We start from the raw sequence: 21,162 nt of genomic DNA, 5'->3' as shown, positions 1-21,162 counted from the left end.
CAACAACACATTATCAACACAACCATGATATAATATGACAATAGTGGTATCTCGCTAGCCCTTTCTGAGACCACAAAACATAAATGTAGAGCACCTCCAAAGTTCAAGCAGCGACTAAACATTATAATTCATCATAGAAAAGATCCAGTCATGATGCACCCAACATTAGCTACACACAATGCATAAGCATGACAACAGTGCTCTCAGGTTCTCGCGCTTATTTTAGAAGGTGATGACACAACATAAAAGTAAATAGATAGTCCCTTCGTAGAGAGAAGCAGTGATTTGAAGAGGTGCTGGAGCTCAAGTTTTTAAAACAGAGGTAAATGATATTTTGAGACATGCACCCTTATTGTTTACTTCATGGCCATTAGTTATCAATATCTTCCATGCTAAGCATGCTAGTGGTGGTTCCCAAGTGATAAAAGTAAAGGTTTTCACTCCGTTGGAAGTTTTTGTTTGATTATTTGTAAGTTTTTTATGTTTGTAGTTTGCGACTAGGGATCCCTATTACCACCCTTTTCTGGTGCGATGGCGAGTGAATAAACACTCGACCTGAGAATAACCCGCTTAGCATGGAAGATATCGACCACCTCCTGTCGTTCCATGAATGATCCAGGCACATAAAAGGATATTTATTTGAAGTTTTTAGAGGTGGCACATGAAAATTTACTTAGGACGGCAGGGTAATACCTCATATAGGTAGGTATGGTGGACTCATCTGGAATAACTTGGGTTCAAGGTTTTTGATGTACAAGCAGAATTCCCACTTAGTACAGGCGAAGGCTAGCAATTAGATTGAGAAGAGGCCAGCTAGAGAGCAATAACGGTCATGAACATGCATTATGCATAAGTAACATTGGACACTAGCATGAGTAGGATATGAACACCATGAACATAAATATCATGGAGGCTATGTTGGTTTTAATTCAACTACATGCATGAACATGTGCCAAGTCAAGCCACTTGAATATTCAGAGCAGGATACCATATCATCATACTACATCACAATCATTTTAACGCAATGTTGATATCCAAGACAAATCATTATCCACTCCTAGCTACTTATGCATGGCATGAGAAACTATAATCTCTAATTGTTATTGCAAATATGTTTAATCATAATGGGATGAATCATAGATACTAGGTTAAACATATTTATAAAAATAGAACAAGTCGAGTTCATACCAGTTTCTCTCTGCCACGACCAGTTCATCAAATATCGTCATTATTGCCTTTCACTTGCACGATCGAACGATGTGAAAATAATAATAGTGCAAGAGTGCCGTGGACTAAGTTGGAATCTGCAAACATTTTATTCAACACGAGAAGACAAGGTAAAATGGGCTCCTTGTTAGATCAACAATAATGCAAATAAGAGCCACTCAATATTTTCATCATGGTCTTCTCCTTGCTACAACTAGAATAAAAAGGAAAGAAGTTCAGAGAAATACATTGAAATATTTTTGGAGTTTTTGGTTTTCTTGAACAAGCAAATAAAGGGAAAAGCAAAAGTGAGAAAACTATTTACACGGGAAAGCTCCCAACAAGCAAAAGAAGAACAAGGAAATCTTTTTGGGTTTTCTTTTTAGTACTACAACTAAGCATGCATAGAAAGTAAACTAACTACAACTATTTTTTCTAATATTTTTCAAACACACAAGAAGAAAGCGAGAAAATAAAATTTAGCATGGATGATACAATGAAAAAGTGTTGACACCGACAACTAGAATGAAATATGTGAACATGAACGTAATGTCGGTGGAAAAATACGTACTCCCCCAAGTTTATGCTTTTGGCCTAACTTGGTAATCAGTCAGTAGCTTGGATAGTAGTTGGCGTGGTATCTCATGGAGGCTCTCGGTGCGGCTGCCTTGGCTTGCCATGCCGCCTCAACTGCTACATTGTGAGCTCGGGCCTCACTCTCAAGAACATAATATCTTCCCTTGTTGTGATAGTCAAAAAGGGTAGGCACGGGCAAATATGTGTGCATAATAGATGCTTGGTTAAACAATAATTTATAGGTGAAATTATGAATATATCCTTTAAGGATCTTATGATTTTTGATAGCATCAAAGTCTAAATACTGTGTGGGTAGGATAGGGTCAAAGGGCAAGGGTGTAACACCCACCTCTCTTGCTGAACGCGTGGCATAAATTCCACCATAGAAATAGCTACTATTAGCGTTGTGTTGTGACCCGCGTGCAACAACCGCCCCAGGATTATAACTTCTATCACTAGTGAGAGTGGTGCGTATGAGGCTCAAGTCTCGAGCAAAAAGTGTACTACAATCTTGATTGCCTACGATACATTTCCCATTGAATAAAGCAATGTATTGAATTGCGGGAAAATGAATGCTCTTTATTCTACCTTGTGCCACTCCCCTCGTCTCACCGTAGCAAAGACTAGTCAAAAATGATTGGTAATCAGCCCTTGGTGGTTCGTCAAGTGAACCCCAGAATGGAATTTTGTAGTGGTGAGATTCAAGATTGATGGAATTTAAATCCTTTGACAAATGATTCAGTGAGAGTGTGGTATTGATCGCACTTATCTGAAATGTAGGGACCGAGACTGTCATTGTGAACATATTGATCAAATTCCTACTTAATGCCCACATTCACCATATAGTCATCGCAAGGCCATAAGCATGTTTTGGTGGTGGCGTCTTGTATAGAACTTTCACTTGGTTCAACACAAGACCGACGAGCGGAGCTGTCACTAGAAGACGATAGAGGCAAGGGTGTCCCAATGTTTCGATGAGATAGCTATCGTTTTCTGTGGGAGTTGACCTTGATGATCAGACTACGAACGTGCGAGACATCGCGCCTTAGCAATCGCTAAACAAACTTCCGAAGGGTTATTGACCACGCCGGAGCACGATCAACCTGACCACGAGGGTCTATTTCCTGCAGGAAAACGAAGAACATGCAAGAAACTAAGATTACAATCTGGATATTGCGAATATAAGATGAAAGCTTTATTGATCAAGGTGGGGTTCTGTGACGTCTTTGTCTGGTCGTTGAATACAAACGAAGTACATGAAGTTGCAGCTATGGTGAACTTTTAATCTTGTAACACCCCAGTGTAATGATGCTACAGTAATCCCGGGGGGTTAAGTTAATCATTTTGCTAAACAAGTGTTTGATCATCCTTGGTTCTCTCTCATTTCAAATTCCAGTTGAATTAAATTTCAAATTCTGAGCAAAATTCAAAACTGCTCAAACATGAAAACTAAAATGTTCATCATGTGCCAAATATTCTTAAATATTATTGGAGATGGAACCAAGTTTTTATAAAATGTTTAAGTTCTCAAATTAATGAAAACAGTAGCTAAAACAATTGTTAAATGCCTTTTCTAATGTACTAAATTTCAAACAAATTTATTTGGGCCTAGCACTTTTTGTGGCAGAGGTTTAAATAGTAATTAAAATTTATAAACTAATTTTGTATTTTAAATGAATAAAGTATTTTGGAAATTTAAATAAACATGTAAAAGAAAATAAAAGAAAAGAAAAAACAGAAAGCACCCCCACTGGACCAGGAGGCCCAGCTCACAGGCCAGGCCGGCCCACCAGGCCCATCCCTCCGACCCAGCCCACTCCTCCATCCCTCCTGGTCGCCTCCTTCCCCATGCACTGCTGCACCGATCGCGCCCGAACAGTGCCGCATCCCCGTCAAACCCACCTCGTCGGCACCGCCCCGCAGCGGCCTCGTGCCTGCGCAGTCCTCTTGCCGGCAGCCCCTACCCGCGCACGCTGCGCCCCTCCTGGGCATCGCCATGCCGGATCTCGCCTGGCCATGCGCCCCGTGGTCACAAGCCCTGCCATGGCCGACCACCCCGCCCACACGCGCCCCGGCCAGCCGCCACTGCCTAGCGCCGCCGCCGCCCCAGCCTGCCTTCGGCCGCAGGCGCAGCCGCCCCCTCTCGCCGCACCTGCCCAGCCACCTTCACCGGCAGCGCCTGCCCTGATCTCTAGTCTGGCCGCGGCGCTGTGCTGTCGCGCGTGCGCGTACACAGCCAAACTGTGGCTGGCCCAGTGTCACTGCCATGTGGGCCTCCTCTAGATTAGTGGAGCTAATCTCCCCATAATTTAGTTTTAGAAAAAAACGTTTTAGTTAAATAATTTAGCCCGGAGTCACTTACACATGGGGCCCACAGCACTGTTCACCGTGCACCGACCCACAGTCAACTGCTGACTATGCATTGGCCTGGACCCACCAGCCAGCCATTGACTGGGTACACGGCTGGGTACACTTAGCCTTTTTAGTAATATTTGAATTATTACTAATTTCAGTTTATTGTTTAAATACTTTGAAAATCATATAAATTAATCCGTAACACGGATGAAAATGTTTTCTACATGAAAGTTGCTCATAACGACGAGACGAATCCGAACACGCGGTCCATTCACCTGTCACATGCCCCCAGCATGCTGAACATGGAACCTTCCCCTCTCTTCCATCTGTCTAGAATTCGTCTAACGCCGGGAATTCATCCTCGGATGTTTATCCCCTCCGTCTGCAACTTTTAGTACTACGTTAGGACAACCCTAGATCTGCGTATCATCATGTAATGCTTAGTGATGCATCTGTTTGCTCTGTATTTACTGTTTCTTCCCCCTCTTCTCTCGTGTAGACCCCGAGACTGATGCCGCCCCTGTGATCGACTACGTCGTCGACGACACTTCTTCTTTTTCAGCAGAGCTTCTAGGCAAGCAAACCCCCCTTAAGCATTCCAATATCGCCCATTTCCTTCCCTCTCATGCTTGCATTAGAACTGCTACCGCTTTATGAATGATCCTACTCTCATGCATAGCCTGATTTTGTTACCTGCTTTCGTACCTTACCTACTTATTCTAAACTACATAGTATAGGTTGGTTAGAGATCCGTCAGTGACCCCCACCTTGTCCTAGTTGCCCCACTTTATGTTCGATGACTCGATCAACATGATCGACGTCCAGGCCCCGACACCGCACATCACCCCCACTAGTTGTACGACTCTGTAGAGTTACCATTGAGTGCCGAGGGTGGAACCTCATACATCACTCCTGGTGAGATCTCTGTAGTGTAGCTATTTGGTCATGGTAATCGAGGGTGATTTCCTCCTTAACCACTTCCGATACAGCTCTGTCGTGCAACCCCTCAAGTGTGAACCTCAAGGGTGGATCTTCTTACATTCACCTTGATGATTACATCGAGTGGAATTCATCGGGGGTGATTCCTCGGGTTTTCCCCTTGATGTTTGGACACACGTATACTTGGACTTTACAACTGTTACTTGGAAAGGGGGGTCGACCTTGAGGGGTACCCGTGAGTGATGTGGAGACGGGTTGACCAGGAGGGTACCCAAGAGTTGAACACAAGGAGTGGCTGGGCAATCTTAGCCCTTGCCGCAAGTACTCGAGACGGGGCGACGGGGTCACATATTTCGTGAGTCTCTGCTCGTGACCGCACTACCAACACACTAACGGTTTGGATATTTGATCCGAGGGGCCTCTAGCTTGATAGCACTAACCATCACGTGGGCATAGTATGGGCGTTCTGCGTCATATGCATCAGTCGAAGCTTAATAGACGTCAGCAACTGAGCGGCATGCGCCGGGTTGGATCGGTAAGCACCTGCCTTTTTTAAGGAGGCAGCTAGGTCTGCTCACCGGCCGCGTTCGCAACGTGTAGGAGTTCCCGGGGCGATGGCCCATGACCCCTGGGGGCATAGGTTTAGTCCGACGTGCTGACCTCTCTATTAAGCCTAGGTCGGGTTGTGGCGTATTGTTTGGCCGAGGCCGGGCATGACCCAGGAAAGTGTGTCCGTCCGAAGTTAATCGAGCGTGCACTACAAAAAAAAAGACACATCCGTGACATTTCGGGCCGAATGAATTTTTTTTCTGTCATACATATGACACTTCTATGACGATAATTGTGACAAAACCGGGTGTCATCATATATGTGGTGGGCTCCTACTTCTATGACAAAAAATCATTATAGAAAATGGGCTTTTCGTCCTGGGCGGGCCGGAGACGCAGCTGCATGACATTCTTTGGGCCGTCCATGACGGAAAAAACCGTGGTAGAAGCGAGGGCGAGGAAAATTTTGGGGAGTTCCCGGTTACGGTGGGAGGTCGGGGGCCGAGCGATGCGCGTTTCTATCATACATGTACGCGCGTGTGTGCAAGGCGTTGGCTCTAACTGAACCACCCAGTGGAGGGCAGGATGAACAGTAGACGTGGAGGGCAAGATGAACAGTAGCCCGTGGAGGGGTGGTTGAACAGGAGCCCGTGGAGAGGGTGGGTTGAACAGTTGCCGGTGGAGTATCGTGCGGTGGAGGCTGGATGAACAGGAGCCCGTGGATGAACAGTCACAGGTGGAGGCTGGAGAAGGTCGACTGTGGATGAACAGTAGCTCGTGGAGGCTGGAGGGGGTCGACGGTGGAGATGAACAGTATCCCGTGGAGTCCCGTTTTGCGGTACGCCACACCCCTCTCGATGAACAGGACCCCTGTTTCGACCGTAGCGCTCCAACACAAGTCCGTTTCGTCCGTTTTGCGGTACGCCACACCCCTCCCGATCAACAGGACCCCCGTTTCGACCGTAGGAGGTCCATTTCCTCCGTTTTGCGGTACGCCAGACCCCTCTCGATGAATAGGATCCCGTTTCGAACATGGCCGGCCGAACACAAGGCCGTTTCCTCCGGTTTGCGGTATGCTAGGCCTCGTTTCCATCGCCTGTTCCGTCCAAGCCCTCCCGATGAACACGACCACGCATTCCGTTCTGACCCAGCCGGTTAGCTCCCATGCGTTCCATTGCCTCCCGATGAACACGACGCATTCCGTTGCCTCCCCATGAACACGACGCATTTCGTTGCCTCCCCATGAACACGACGACGACGCTGTTTCTCTGTTCCGACCCAGCCATGTCAACGAGCCCTCGCCGTACGTATGCGCGAGTAGGCGTTCGAGACCCTGCCCGTAAGTACACATACGTGGTCGTATTTTCTTTCTTACACCCTGGCCGCCTCTACTACGACACGTGCGCGCCTCTACATCCACTAGTATATATGTACGTACACCTTCGCGACCAGAATGACAACGCTACGTACGCTTTGACCAGGTGGGTCCCGACTGTCAGGAACTTCCTTGCGTGCGAAGATGTAGCTGGTGGGTCGCAGCAGTTAGGGGGGTGAAATACAGTGGCCCGTCCGGTGGGTCCCCGCTGTCAGGTGGAGGAATAATTATTTTGCACATAATAAGGAGGCACTTCCTTGGTGCGGCCGTGGACCCAGCTGTCAGCCTCTCCACGTACAGTCCACGTCCGATGGAAGCCGTTCCTTGACCATGTTGACCACGCCGCGCCGAGAGCACCAGGGTGGTGGACGACGGCGAGGCCTAGGAAGGGGACGACGCGGAGCCGGGGAAGACGCGTCAGTGGATGCCCACATGTAGAGGAGTACGCGGGCACTGGTTCGCTGCGGTGTGAGGCTGCCGTCACTTTAGAGTAACAGGGGGTGTGGGTGAGTAGAGGGATGGCCTGGCCAGCGGTGGAGTAGTAGGGGCACTACTAGGAAAAGGGCTATAGATAGAATTGACACTAATGGCGCACCTGACATGTGGTGCGCCACTACAATATAGCAGTGGCGCACCATGTGCAGGTGCGCAATTAGTGTGGAAGACACTAATGGTGCACCAGATACATGGTGCGCCACTAGTAACAATTTTTTTTATTTTTCCAAACATACTAATGGCGCATCATGTAGACAGTGCGCCATTACTAGTCAAAGCTAGTAATGGCGCACTGTCCACATGTGCGCCATTACTAAGATTCCCGACCCCCTAGCTAATGGCGCACCGCCAGGGGGTGCGCCATTAGTAATCTTCCCCCTAGCTAATTCGCCCGATCCCTTCGTCCCTCCCTCCACTCCCCCCTCGCTCCACACCCGGCCGCTCCAACGACCGCCGCGCCCCGCCTCGCCGTCTCGGGCCTCGCCGCCGACCCACTGCGCCGCCGCCCAGTCTCCTCCGCCCGTAAGCCCCCCTCCTCCTCCGCCCGTCCATCGCCTTTGGCCTCGTGCCCCACCCGCCGCCCGCCCCACCCCCGCCGCCCCCATCTCACGCCCCCGCCGCCGCCTTCCTCCCCCCCACCCCCAATCCCACCGCCGCCGCCGCCTTCCTCCTCCCCCACCCCCAATCCAGCCCCGCCGCCCGCCTTCCTCCTCCCCACCCCCCAATCCAACCCCGCCGCCGATGACTCTGCCCACCGCTGGCTCCCCGCAACATCTCCTCCTCCATCGACAACCCCGAGTTCAGGGTCGTGCCCACCATCTCCTCTGCCTCTGGACGCCGCCCCCTCCCCCGTCGTGCAGAGCATCCAGGCGAGACGCCGATGCCCCCTCTTCACCGCCCTCCTCGACGACGCCCCCCTCTTCAACGCTGGCCGCTGCCGACCTGCCTCTGCCTTGTCACCGGACGGTGAACTCCTCTGCTATGCAAATTTGTCAATTGAAGCGCTTGAATGATGTTACCTTAGCATTTGATGATAAATGTGATGTTCTTTCTGTCAGTGTGAAACTCGATGGATAGGGTGTAAGATTTAATCAGTATGTCTAGTCTATTAGGCAGGGGGTGCAAAGTTGCAAGCTCAGGAGTTTGAAAAATTAGCCTAATTGATTAGTGGCATAGCTTAAAAGTTATCTGCCTTGGCTCAAATGAAGGTTGTTTGATATCTTGAAATAAGCAAACATGCCTTGTGTCAAACCATATTTTAAATCTGCAAGCTTGATTTTTCTTTTATCTGCTGTTTTCTCATGCTTTGGCTTGTAAAACTAAATTGGGACTTAGGGCCAGAGTAGATAGAAGGTGAAATCTTGGCCATTTTTTCACATGCTTCCGTTTAGACTCTTGAGAGCTAGAGCTATTTTATCAATATTTTCCTTTACCACACCAGCATATGTATGACATGAGCTCTTATGTTTTCAGAACATTGAGACTGAGCTTAACTAATTCTGATTGGTCATTTTTTTATATGATGATGAGGAGGAGTATCTTATTTGGCATGACTAGTAATTAACTGGTAGTAACTGATAGTGTGATACCCATCATGCAGACATGCTTTAGGCAGGCTTGGTAGATTTGTCAAGGCAGGCTTGATATGCATGCATGCATTCTTTGCTTGTTTATATTCATTCTTGTAAACTGAACATTCTCATCTATCTAACTATCTATCTACCTGCTTTAGTATGTATGTATGCATTGTATTTTTATTTCCTTTGGAAAGTAAAGTTAATGTGAAAGGAAGAGAGAAAAAGAAAGGGAGGAAGACAGATGCTTCAGTCAGTCTAAGCCCAGCTTAATTTGAGTGACAATCACCTCCCTGGCTGGCTGGCATGATCATCTTTTACAGAAAACAATTTTCAGCAAAGGTCATGTCTCCGACCATCATGTCGTGATGATTTTATAGGTACCCCGAGAGGCCCTTGAGTTTGCTGGAATGTCGATTAACTTCCGTTCCGGCAAATTCGGGTACTCCATATGTCCTATTTTCAGCAAAGGTCATGCTGAAATTTTCCGTGAATTTTAGCACGACTTTGCTAAAAATACGACATATGGGGTACTTGCGACTAATGCATGGGCCTGGGTATCTTAGTACTTAATTAAGTAGGATCAACTGCCTCTTGTGTTATACATATAGAAGTGTGATATCAACTCATAGTTATTACTAATGTGAAGAGATGATGTAGTTTTGAATTATGAACGTAGTAAATGTCGTCATCGGACGACAAAAGTCTCTCGGGGGAGTGCGGCTAGTGCCATGACGATCGAGGTCTGTGCGACAGGCCTCACCTGGATGATGATCGGCGCTTCAGCATTAAGCTCGAGGAGACCTTCGAAGTTGAAAAGGTACACAACGAAGACAATTGTTTTTTTCATAATTAAGCTTGACTTCAACTATTTCAACATGTAATTTTCATCTTTTACAATCGAGTATAGCTTATCCCATGCCATGCAAGACGCTATGTCTTGGAGAGGATGGATTTTGAAGACCATGAAATTTCTGAAACAAAGAAAATTCACTTAAGGACTCATCACGATGTGGACTTTGAAGTAAATCTGTATAATTCTGAGAGCGTAACCCATTTTGGTTGCAAAAATTGGGAAGCATTTTGCAAGATGTATGGTTTTGATGAGGGTATGCTTATCACCATGGATCTTGGTAATCCTGACATCGACCAAGACAATATGGACATTTGGGTCCTTGTTGATACGCCTCCAGTTCTACCGCTATGTGAGTTTCTCAAACATAGTTATTAGCTAATTTATATTGTTTATTTCAAAATAGCTGACAGCTTATTTCCATTGACAGCTTATTTTTATTGTTCAAAGAATGTGCGGGAGATGGTAGACAAAACCCACTACACCGATGGGTCCGAATTAACAACTTACAAGGAGAAAAATCATCTGGTCGGATTTTGTACTAACATTGAGAATTACAATATCCACAATCAAACTCCTCAACATTATGGTCAATACGTGCCACTAGTGCATGTGTTCAACTATGGTAACTACCATGGAGATACCTTGGTAAGATTTTTACTATTACGACATCCGTGCATCTTTTGCATACTTCTAAAACTAGTACATCATTGCTAACTATGAAGTTATTACTATGTCTTTCAATAGATAATCCCAGAGAATTGTGTGCCTCATTTGATGTATCAAAAAGGTAATCTTAATGTTTTGAACATACAGCCAGGTCATCCTACGAATCTCAACTGTCCATACGAGATTTCTAAAAGAAGTGGAGACATGAAAAATCAAAGGATGGAAAAAATGTATGGACAGTCGTAAGGAGGTTCTTGGAAGCAAAAGGAAGCGAAGTGCAAGAATTGGAGACAGGATGTTCCCCATTCTCCATAATGGAGAGTTAGGGTCTATATTGTTTTATGCTATTTTACCTTAAATAGGGTATTTAGGTCCTACCTAATACTGATGATCATGTGCTAAGAACAATTAAGTAGGGTTGGTTCGATGACTATCAAGATGATGATCGTATGACTTGTTATTAATAACGAGTAGAAGTTGTATGATGATGATTAGTAGGACTTGTTAGGATTAGTATTACTTCCGACAAACTCGCTACTCGTGGTCTCGAGACTTGTAATGTTCTACCTTTGTTCGGTCTTTTGAATTCGGAGACTAATATGATGAATTGTATTCGGAGACTAATCTTCTATCGTATTCGATGAATCTGCTCTTGTTGTGGGGTGCTGTCTATATTCTGTCCAATAATATATTTTGTAACCTGTGCAAAATTCAGAAAAGTAAAAAAACCTAATATTCATACTAATGGCGCATCACCCCACAGTGCGCCATTAGTATGCCAGATACTAATGGCGCATGGTGGCCTATACTAATGGCGCACCATGTGGTGCGCCATTAGTAAAAAATACTAGTGGAGTGGTACTACTGGCGCACCAGTAGTGCGCCATTAATAGGCAAAACGGGTGCGCCACTAGTAGGCCTTTTCCTGGTAGTGGGGGTGGTGAGGCCTCCGCCGCCTCGCAGCCGGCCACGGGAGGCAGGAGCACGAGGCACGACCGACGCTGGTTTGGGCGGCTGGAGCAAGAAGACCAGAGGTTGAAGAAGCACTACGGCCGTTGGATGGACATCGTACGGTCACTGGAGCTAGAATCGTGCATATTGACTAAGTTGACAAAGCCCTCCGTCCCCGTCAACTTAGTAGGCCCACAAGTCAGCTTGCCACTATACTGGGTCCCAGCTAACAGGGGGAGTATTCATTTTTTTGTGCGTAATAAGGAGGCACTTCCTTGCGTGCGAAGATATAGCTGGTGGGTCCGAGCTGTCAGCGGCGGTAACGTTTTTTCGCGAAATACAGAGACCCTTTTGGTGGGTCCCTGATGTCAGGTGGAGGAATCATTATTTTGCGCGTAATAAGGAGGCATTTCCTTACGTGCGGCCGTGGACCCAGATGTCGGCCTCTCCACGTACAGTCCACTTCAGATGCATGTCGGTTATTGACCATGTTGACCAGGCCACGCCGAGAGAACCAGGGCGGTGGACGATGGCGAGGCCTAGGAAGGGAACGACACGGAGGCAGGGAAGACTCGTTAGTTGTTTCCCACACGGAGGGGAGTACAACTGTACAAGGGTTTACCGGTTCGTCTACCGTCACCGGAGAATAACAGCAGGTGTGGGTGAGTAGAGGGATGGCTAGGCCAGCGATGGGAGTACGGTGGGGCGGTGAGGCCTGCGCGGTAGCACAGCCGGCCGCGGGGAGGAGGGAGTAGGCAGTCCCGTCGGCGCTTGCTTGAGCGGCTGGAGCAGGAAGAGCAGAGATTGAAGAAGCACGACGGCCGTTGGATGGACATCCAATAGTCACTACTTGTGCGTCAACCTTTTTTTAGGAAAGCCTCAAATCTTTGGAAAACAGCATACAGCCCATCTGCCATTATTTCTAATAATTTTCAGCCCATTTGCTAATTCTTAAGGTTTTTTTGGAGCCCATGTTCTTTTTGTTAGCATTACATCCCAAATTGTGGCCACGGTTAAAAAATTATACGAAATTTTGCATATTTCGGTGCGGTCTGAACTGTTTTTAATCCCGAAATTTCGACTCACATTCAAACTGATTTTAAAAATAAATGTATATCATAAAATCCAACAAATTCTCCACGCATAAAAATTAATGTAATTTAAAATCTTGAAATGGAAAAAAAGATATTTGAAACTAATTTCCGGTTTGATGTGTTTTAAAAATGTACAACGCATTTCTCATTACTGATGGGCCATTTTCTCGGCCAGCCGAATGAAAGCTCTCCTCGTCTTGAAAGATTTGCATCCCAACAGGCCTGACAAAGCGATTTACTTGGCAAATCACAAAAAAACTGGGCTGTGGCCGTGGACCCAGCTGTCAGCCTCTCCACGTACAGTACTCTTCCAATGGAAGTCTTTCGTTGACCACGTTGACCACGCCGCGCGGAGAGCACCACGACGGTGGACGACGGCGAGGCCTAGGAAGGGGACGACGCAGAGCCGGGGAAGACGCGGCAGTGGAAGCCCGCGCAAAGAGGAGTACGAGGGTTCACTGGTTCGGCTGTGGTGTGAGGCTGCCGTCACCGCAGGGCCTGGCCGGTGGTGGGAATAGTAGGGGGCGGTGTGGCCTCCGCGGCAGCACAGCCGGCCACGGGAGGCAGGAGCATGCGGCACGACCGGCGCTACTTTGGGCGGCTGGAGCAAGAAGACCAGAGGTTGAAGAAGCACTATGGTCATTGGATGGACATCGTACGGTCACTGGAGCTAGAATCGTTCGTATTGACTAAGTTGACAAAGCCCTCCGTCCCCATCAACTTTGTTGGCCCACAAGTCATCCTCCCACTATGGTGGGTCCCAGCTTGCAGGGGGGTAGTCATTTTTTGTGCGTAATAAGGAGGCACTTCTTCGCGTGCGAAGATATAGCTGGTGGGTCCGACATGTCAGGCGGGGGAACGTTTTTTCGCGAAATACAGAGGCCCTTCCGGTGGGTCCCAGCTGTCAGGTGGAGGAATCATTATTTTGCGCGTACAGTCCACGGCCGATGGATGTCGTTCATTGACCAGGCCGCGCCGAGAGCACCATGGCGGTGGATGACGGCGAGGCCTAGGAAGGGAACGACACGGAGCCGGGGAAGACTCGGCAATGGTTGCCCACGAGGTGGGGAGTAGAGGAATGGCCTGGCCAGCAATGAAGTAGGGTGGGGCGGTGCGGCCTGTGCGGCAGCACAGCCAGCCACGGGAGGCAGGAGCAGGCAGTCCCACCGGAGCTGGTTTGGGTGGCTGGAGCAAGAAGATAAGATATTGAAGAAGCAGCACGGCCATTGGATTAACATCCAACGGTCACTGTTGCTAGAATCGTTTGTGGACTAAGTTGACAAAGCCAAAGTACACGTCAACCTAGTAGACCCACAAGTCAGCCTCCAAATTGGTCACAAACAGCATACAACCCGAAATTTCTAGCCAGATTCAAATTAATTTTAAATCTAAATATACCTTAATTTAAGTTCAATGAAATTTTACCTGCACAAAAACAATGAAATTTAAAATATCAAAATCCGAAAGAAAACATTATTTTGGAACTAATTGTCTGTTTGCTGTATTTTTTCATTTTACAGCCCATTTATTATTACTTACAGCCCATTTCTTATTACTTATAGCCCATTTTCTGGGAAAAATGCATCCCTCCTCATCTTGATAGATTTTCGGCCCAGCAGGGCATAGAAAAGCACGTAGGCCTACGTTGGTTATTCTGCAAAAAACAAAATAGCTGGCTAGCAATTTTTAGAAAGGAAAAAAACAAACTTGGTTGGTCATGTGCTAAACATATGAAATAAAAAGCCTGGGCTAGACGGGCCACGGGTCCCGCACAACCTAGTTGATACCCTTCTCCGTCCGGAAAAAACAAAATTACTGCGCGCTGCTGGGTCCCTACTGTCATCCTCACCATGTACAATCATCTCCTTATTCCTCTCGGTTGTTGACCATGTTGACAACACCGGAGGGCGGCACCGCGGCAAGCGAACCAAGGCGGAGGACGATGGTGAGGCCTCGGACGGGAATGAACAGGAGCCGGGGCAGATCACAGCCAGCCGTGGGAGGCGGGAGCAGGCGGTCCCGCCGGCGCTGGTTTGGCTTTGGCGGCTCGAGGAAGAAGAGACTGAAGAAACGCGACAGACGTTGAATGTCAATCCAACGGTCAAGGTTGGCACAATCGTTTGTTGACTAAGCGGACACCAAGTAGCATACTTTTTATATATAGGAAGATAACTGCGAGGAAAATGCATTCATCTGCCGTCCTCCTCACAGGGAACGTTCTCCACATAAGTGACTAGCACCCTTGGTTTTCAACCGAGAGTTCTTGGGTTCGAGTCCCAGGAACTCTCGATTTTGTCCTCCTTCCTTCCTCGCAAAAAAGGGAAAGAAAATCAAAGACTTGGGAAGGCGTACAGAACAAGCTAGTGTACCAGTAATGAGACATTGTTGAGTTTTAGAAAAAAGAAAGATGTGCTCCTGTAGCTGGTTCGAATCCAAACCTAGATTATGACTATATATGGTGCTATGCTACTCTGCAAGTAATGAAACTGACATATCCAACATTTGCTTCTCCTCTTCTCTACTTACTCTGCCTAGCATCATAAGCTCTGGCCGCAGCAACCATGTCCGCTGGCTGCTCGTCCACCTGCTCTTCAGCAGGCAACAACCAGATATGCGCCAAGTCGTAACCCGTACCATCGCCTGTGGGTCTCATCACACCCTCACCGGCACGCGCACCGCAGCCGATTGCTCATCGCAACCCGCTGCCGTTGGTGTGGTGCCACTGCTGCAAATCACGCAGAGTCATCCGTCGCGTCTCAACCACAATCCGCAACCCTGGCCGAGTCTTCTACAAATGCCTGAATCATGGGATAATAATATGTTTAAGTGTTGTTCTGCTGCTTTCAGTTGCTGATTTTTTTAATAGTTTGGTTGATGATCTACCAATTTGATTTGTGCAGAAAAGGGAAGATTCGTGTGATTTGTATTTCTGGGAAGTTGCTGATGTGGGGGAATGCAACTACGCTGATTATTTGGTTAGCCGAGGAATCCCAATACCAGCAGGTTGGGGTGTTGGACAAGTAACTGAAGGAACGACAGAAGAGGAAGATGCAGAGCAGAAGGTTAAAGATGCAGTTCCTCTGATCATGGCCAAGCAACAGCTGCTGAATGGCCTTGACAGCAATGAGGAGATAAAAGAGCTTGTGAAGATAATGGGCAAAATCGATGTGCTCTGTAGGATGATTGTCTCTTTATTTGCAGTGTATGTAGCACTCGTGATGTATTCAGTGGCTACGACATGAGCACTTTGCTGAAACTAGTAATGAATGAAACCTGTGTAGCAGGTTGGGCGTAGTGTTGTGAACATCTAATGATTTCTATTAACGGAAATCAGGGGGTATCCCCTTTTGCTCATATAAATAAATAAATAGCAGAGGCCCTGTCAGGTCAGCTTTGTTCTCATTCGAAGACGTCGAGCAAATTGCAGTCCAACAGCAAACTATGTCATCAAATTCAAGTTTCACACCCAAATATGAGTACAACTAAACAACAATGTCATCATGTTTTAGTTGTCATACAATCACCATACACAAATCAACATACATAACAAGTGAGCTTCTCACAGCAAAATACTAAACAACATGTTCATTAGGTTTCAGTTGTCATAGCGAACACAATTTCACATAGTAGATAAAAAAACGTCTTCTGACAGGCAAATACAACAAAAGCAATGTAATCATCATCCGCAGCAGCAGCGTAAACATCTTCTCCATGTGTATCAGTCTGAATCGTAATTCCCCACGGTGTCATCTTCTTCTTCGTCCTCAACGTCCTCGAATGTTGGCTTCTTCTTGATCAACTCTTATATGTCCACAGCACGACAGGCAATCTTTTCGCCCGCGTCATTGACGTGATGGTTCTCAAACATATTAGGAACATTTGTGTTATCTTGTACATCAGGAGCAGTGTAAGCATCATCTTGTTGTGCAACTTCATTAATTGAATTCCTCTGCTCAAACCTTTGCAATACTCTCCAGCCATCGCTACGTGCAAATGTGTCTTCCAAGAGAAATATCTGTGTTGCTTGATTTGCCAAAATAAAAGGCTCGTTGGTCTGGTACGCCGCCTTGACATTGATGGATTTGAAATAATCATCAGCTCTGGGTTTTGCGATCCTGGAAAACAGGTTATACCAACGACAACACAACAGAACCACATACCAATGATCCTCGAAACTGGAGATATACTGCAACTGAATAATGTCTGTTATGTTAGCATACATTTCAGTTGTCTCTTTGTCATACGTATCCATGCTCATGATGGCACTGTTTTGTGTCTTCCTGCCTTCGTCTTGTGCAAGGGTGTTGTAGCGCACATCTCCAACAACTCAGGATTCATAATGTCTTACCCGAGTATCAGGACCCATTGCTAGTGAGTAAAGGGCATCATCAACTACCTGCCCATCCTCCCGCATCTTCTTAACCTATGGTTAGAAAATAGACAAGCTGATCATCTTATGTACTCAATATATTAAAAAAAACTTACAGTGCACTTCAAAAGCTTACATGGTTCTTGAACCATTTCTGAAATCCTGCCATAACCAGTTTGTCAATGTTTCTTGGATTTTGCGCCAGTTACTCCTCTTTGTAGATGCTACACAACATAGTGATCACGTCAAACATATAAATATATAAGAATGTGCTGCAAATTTAGTAGATTACGATGTATAAGCTGCATTACTGCACTTACTTGATATAAGGTAGTATCTCAGGACAGTTTTTCAACACATACCAAACCATTTTGTCCAAATCTTTAGGTTTGTCCTCTTGTCGACTTTTCCCTGTAACTCGAACAGAATAATGGAAAACATTGAGCCCAGGATTTTCTTCACCCACCTCTTTGCTAAGCTGATCAGTTGTTTCAATGTATTTTGAGCAGAATGTCAACGCTTCTGTAGCAATGTAGGCCTCTGCAATGGAACCCTTGGGTCTAGCTCTGTTCCTAACATAGCCCTTGAAAGTGCCTAGCCGCCTTTCAATAGGGTCATCCAGCCATACTGTACTGGACCTCTAAGTAGTGCCTCATCAGGTAGATGAACAGCCAAATGCACCATCACATCAAAGAAGACTGGAGGATATATCTTCTCAAGGTCGCATAGGATAGTTGGTATCTTTTCTCTAAGACGCTCCAAAGCATCTATCCTGATATTCCTACTGCAGAGTTCCCTGAAGAATTGTTCCAACTCTACAACTTCTCTGTATAAGTCAGGGCGGCCCAATCCTCTAAGGATAACAGGTAAAAACCCTTTGAAGTAGGACGTGGCAGTCATGAGTTTTCAACCCTTGTACCTTGTTTCCATCTGCACTGACTCTCCTTTCAGGGTTGGAAGCAAATCCATGTGGGAATCTCACACGTGACAGGACCTCGCAGAATTATTTTCTTTTTACCTTGTCCAAGACGTACACAGCTGGTGCCATATCCCGTGGTTTACCTTCATCTTGCACCTGCAAATCCTTTCTGATACCCAGGTGTGTCAAATCAATCCTAGATTTTAAGGTATCTTTCGTCTTGCCTTCAATATTAAGAAGTGTGACGATAATGCTGTCACATATATTTTTCTCGATGTGCATCACATCAAGATTATGCCACAGATCCAAATCTTTCCAATACTCCAAGTCCCACAAAGTGGACCTGCGGGTAAACAATAATGTCTCTTCTACCCTGCCATGCTTCCTTTTCCCGCTACCATTACCAGGATGGTTTCCTGGTGTAATATGCCTGACCTTCTCTAATTCCACTTGCAACTCATCGGCGGTGAGCCTCTTTGGCCATCACGGTTTTCATGCTTTGCATTGAACACATGTCTTCGGTATTTTGTAGGATGTGGCTTGTCCTTGGCAAGGAAATGACAGTGTCCAATGTAACAGATCTTGCTAAGTATTGCGTATGACAGCGGATTCCTGTCGCAGCGAACACATGCATTGTAACCATGTGTCGTTCGCCATGACATAGTGCCCAAAGCCGGATAATCATGGATGCACCAAATTATAACAACACACAGAAAGAAATCAGCTGGTGGGCTGCTATATAGTTCTCGAGTGAGAACACCCATCCATAGCTGTTAAAGTTCCTCCACAAGAGGCTCCTGAACAAATCAAAATCCTTTCCAGGACTTTTTGGACCTGGGATGAGCAAGGCCATCATGTAGTTTGATTCTTTGTTGCAGACATTTGGAGGCATGTTGTAAGGGATAACAAGCACTGGCCACATGCTATATGTGGCGCTCTGGTGGCCAAATGGGTCAGCATCAAACTCTTTGTGTTTATCATTGAAGCTTTTCCACTCACTACCATGAGATGGATGGCTCATTACATTCTAATCTCTATACTCCTGGTTCCTAGAATGCCACAGTACATCCTCTCTTGTTTCAGCATCATGAAACAACCTCTGCAATCTTGGTGTAATTGGAAAATGTCTCAGAACATTATGAGGAATCCTCTTCACAGCATCTCCATCTTTCCATCTTGATGATTTGCATTTCGGGCATTCACTTAAGTTGGCATAATCCTTTCGGAACAGAACACAATTATTCTTAAAAACATGGATCACATCATATCCAATTCCAACTGCACGAAGGAAATTCTTCATTTTACTGTAGGTGTCTGGCAGCTCAGATGCATCTGGGAAAGATTCACGGAAAGCTGCCAACATCGCATCGAATGATTTGTTGGTCATCCGCTTAGATGTCTTCACCTGAAGAAAGGTGACCATAGCTGAGAATACTGACAGCTTATTTCCTGGGGTGACAGCAACGTTGCATTATTCCAACATGTAGGCCCACCGTTTTGTTGTCCATGTGAAAGTTCATGGAATGCACGAGCATTTCATAGCATTGTTTCAATGTTGGTCAAACTCACTAGCTCCACCACCACCACCTCCTCCTCCTCTTCCACCTGAGCATCAGGCAGATCAAGATGGTGATCTGCTGCTTCCACGTAGTCAATAACATTGACGTTCACAGCTTCACCATGATGAACCCACCTAGTATATGTGACCGACATCCCATACAAGTGTAGATGATTTTGCACAGTTGACAGGGGTCTTGTAACTGAATTCATACAACTCCTACACGGGCAGAGCACATCTGATTTCGGACCACCGTACTCAGCTCTGATAAAGTTCATGAAGTTTTCAACCCCCTCGACATATGCACCAGAGAATCTTCGACCAGAAGTTATCCAAGTCCTGTCCATCTGTTAGACATACAAATTAGTTGTTCTACTAAATATTACAGGAAAAACATATATGCTCTTTTATGAAGTCCAGAAAAAAATACCTAGGTCGATGTCTAAAGCTATGGCAAGATATTTGGACGAGCAGATCTAAGTAACTAAATATATGTAAAGCTAATTCAGCAAACATATTTGAGTGCCAAATTATGGCAGGCTGTTTCAGCAGTCAATGAGGCAAAGCACACAGCCATCGAACTATCGAAGGCCATCGCAGCAACAAAGATCGAGTATAAAATGGTGTAGAGCTATTTTAGCTAACAGATTGACTACTAGACCATGGCAATCTTCGTCACAATAAATATATGGTAGGATATTTTAGCAACTAATCGGCCTTGGCATGCCATCTCAGCTGAGCAGATTGAGTGCAGAACAGGGCAAGGAAGCTTCTTAAGCAGAGCATATTAACAGTAAACTACTTTGGCAAACAGCGAGATTAACAGTGTCTATCAGCTAACATTCAGCGCTACACCGACATGAATGGGGCCTCAGTCTAGAATGTGCGTACCGTGGGAGAAGCTGACCGCCGTGCGTCTCCACACGAACGTCGCCAGCGGTGGCGGCGCTGACCACCGTGCGCCTCCACAAGAACGTAGCCAAAGGTGGCGGCGCGGCTAGAGGACGGCAGTCTATGAGAGCGTACTGTGGGAGCGAGAGGATCGCCGAACCGCAGTGCCGACGTATCGGCGCGGCGGGGAGGGAAGCTTTGGCGGAGCGAATGGAGTGGAGGGGGACAAGGGGTGGGGGGTTTGGGGAATATTATTGGCTAGTTCGCCGAAGGGCGGTTGAATCGGATTTGGGGGGAATTTTTGGGTGTGGGGGGAGGATTTTCGCGCGGTGGGCGGGGGGAGTTTGGCGCATGGTCGGTTTCTCCAAGTGCAGTCCCACGTGTTAGTGAAGAGGCAAGCCGAAGCGCGTTCCATTTGCGTGAGTCGTGTGCAGGACCGAACGTGTGTGGGGTGCAATGCGACCGCGACAGGAGTGCTGTGAGTGTACAGCATTTTTTCCTTTTAAACTAGGTGCTTTGCCCCCTCAAAAAAATATGTTGCTTCGCGGGATCCATCGATACTACTACTAGTAATCCGGTAATCCCGACTAAAACGACGCGGCCGGGTCTTTTCCCGCGCGATATGCTGGGATGTTGGCTTAGTTGGGTTTTTTAGGACGAGTAATGCTACACCTACGTAATCCCAGTTACGTAATTAACATAATGTGAAACGTGTGAGCTGTTGATTGTAGATCAGGGGAGGAGAGAGAGAGGCAATTTACGTTAACCCTTTCGTAGGTTCCCGTAGATG

Source organism: Triticum urartu, chromosome 1 (genome assembly GCF_003073215.2).
Source record: "Triticum urartu cultivar G1812 chromosome 1, Tu2.1, whole genome shotgun sequence".
Lineage (NCBI taxonomy): Eukaryota > Viridiplantae > Streptophyta > Magnoliopsida > Poales > Poaceae > Triticum > Triticum urartu.
The sequence above is the reverse complement of the archived record's forward strand: the minus strand, read 5'-3'. Positions refer to the sequence as shown.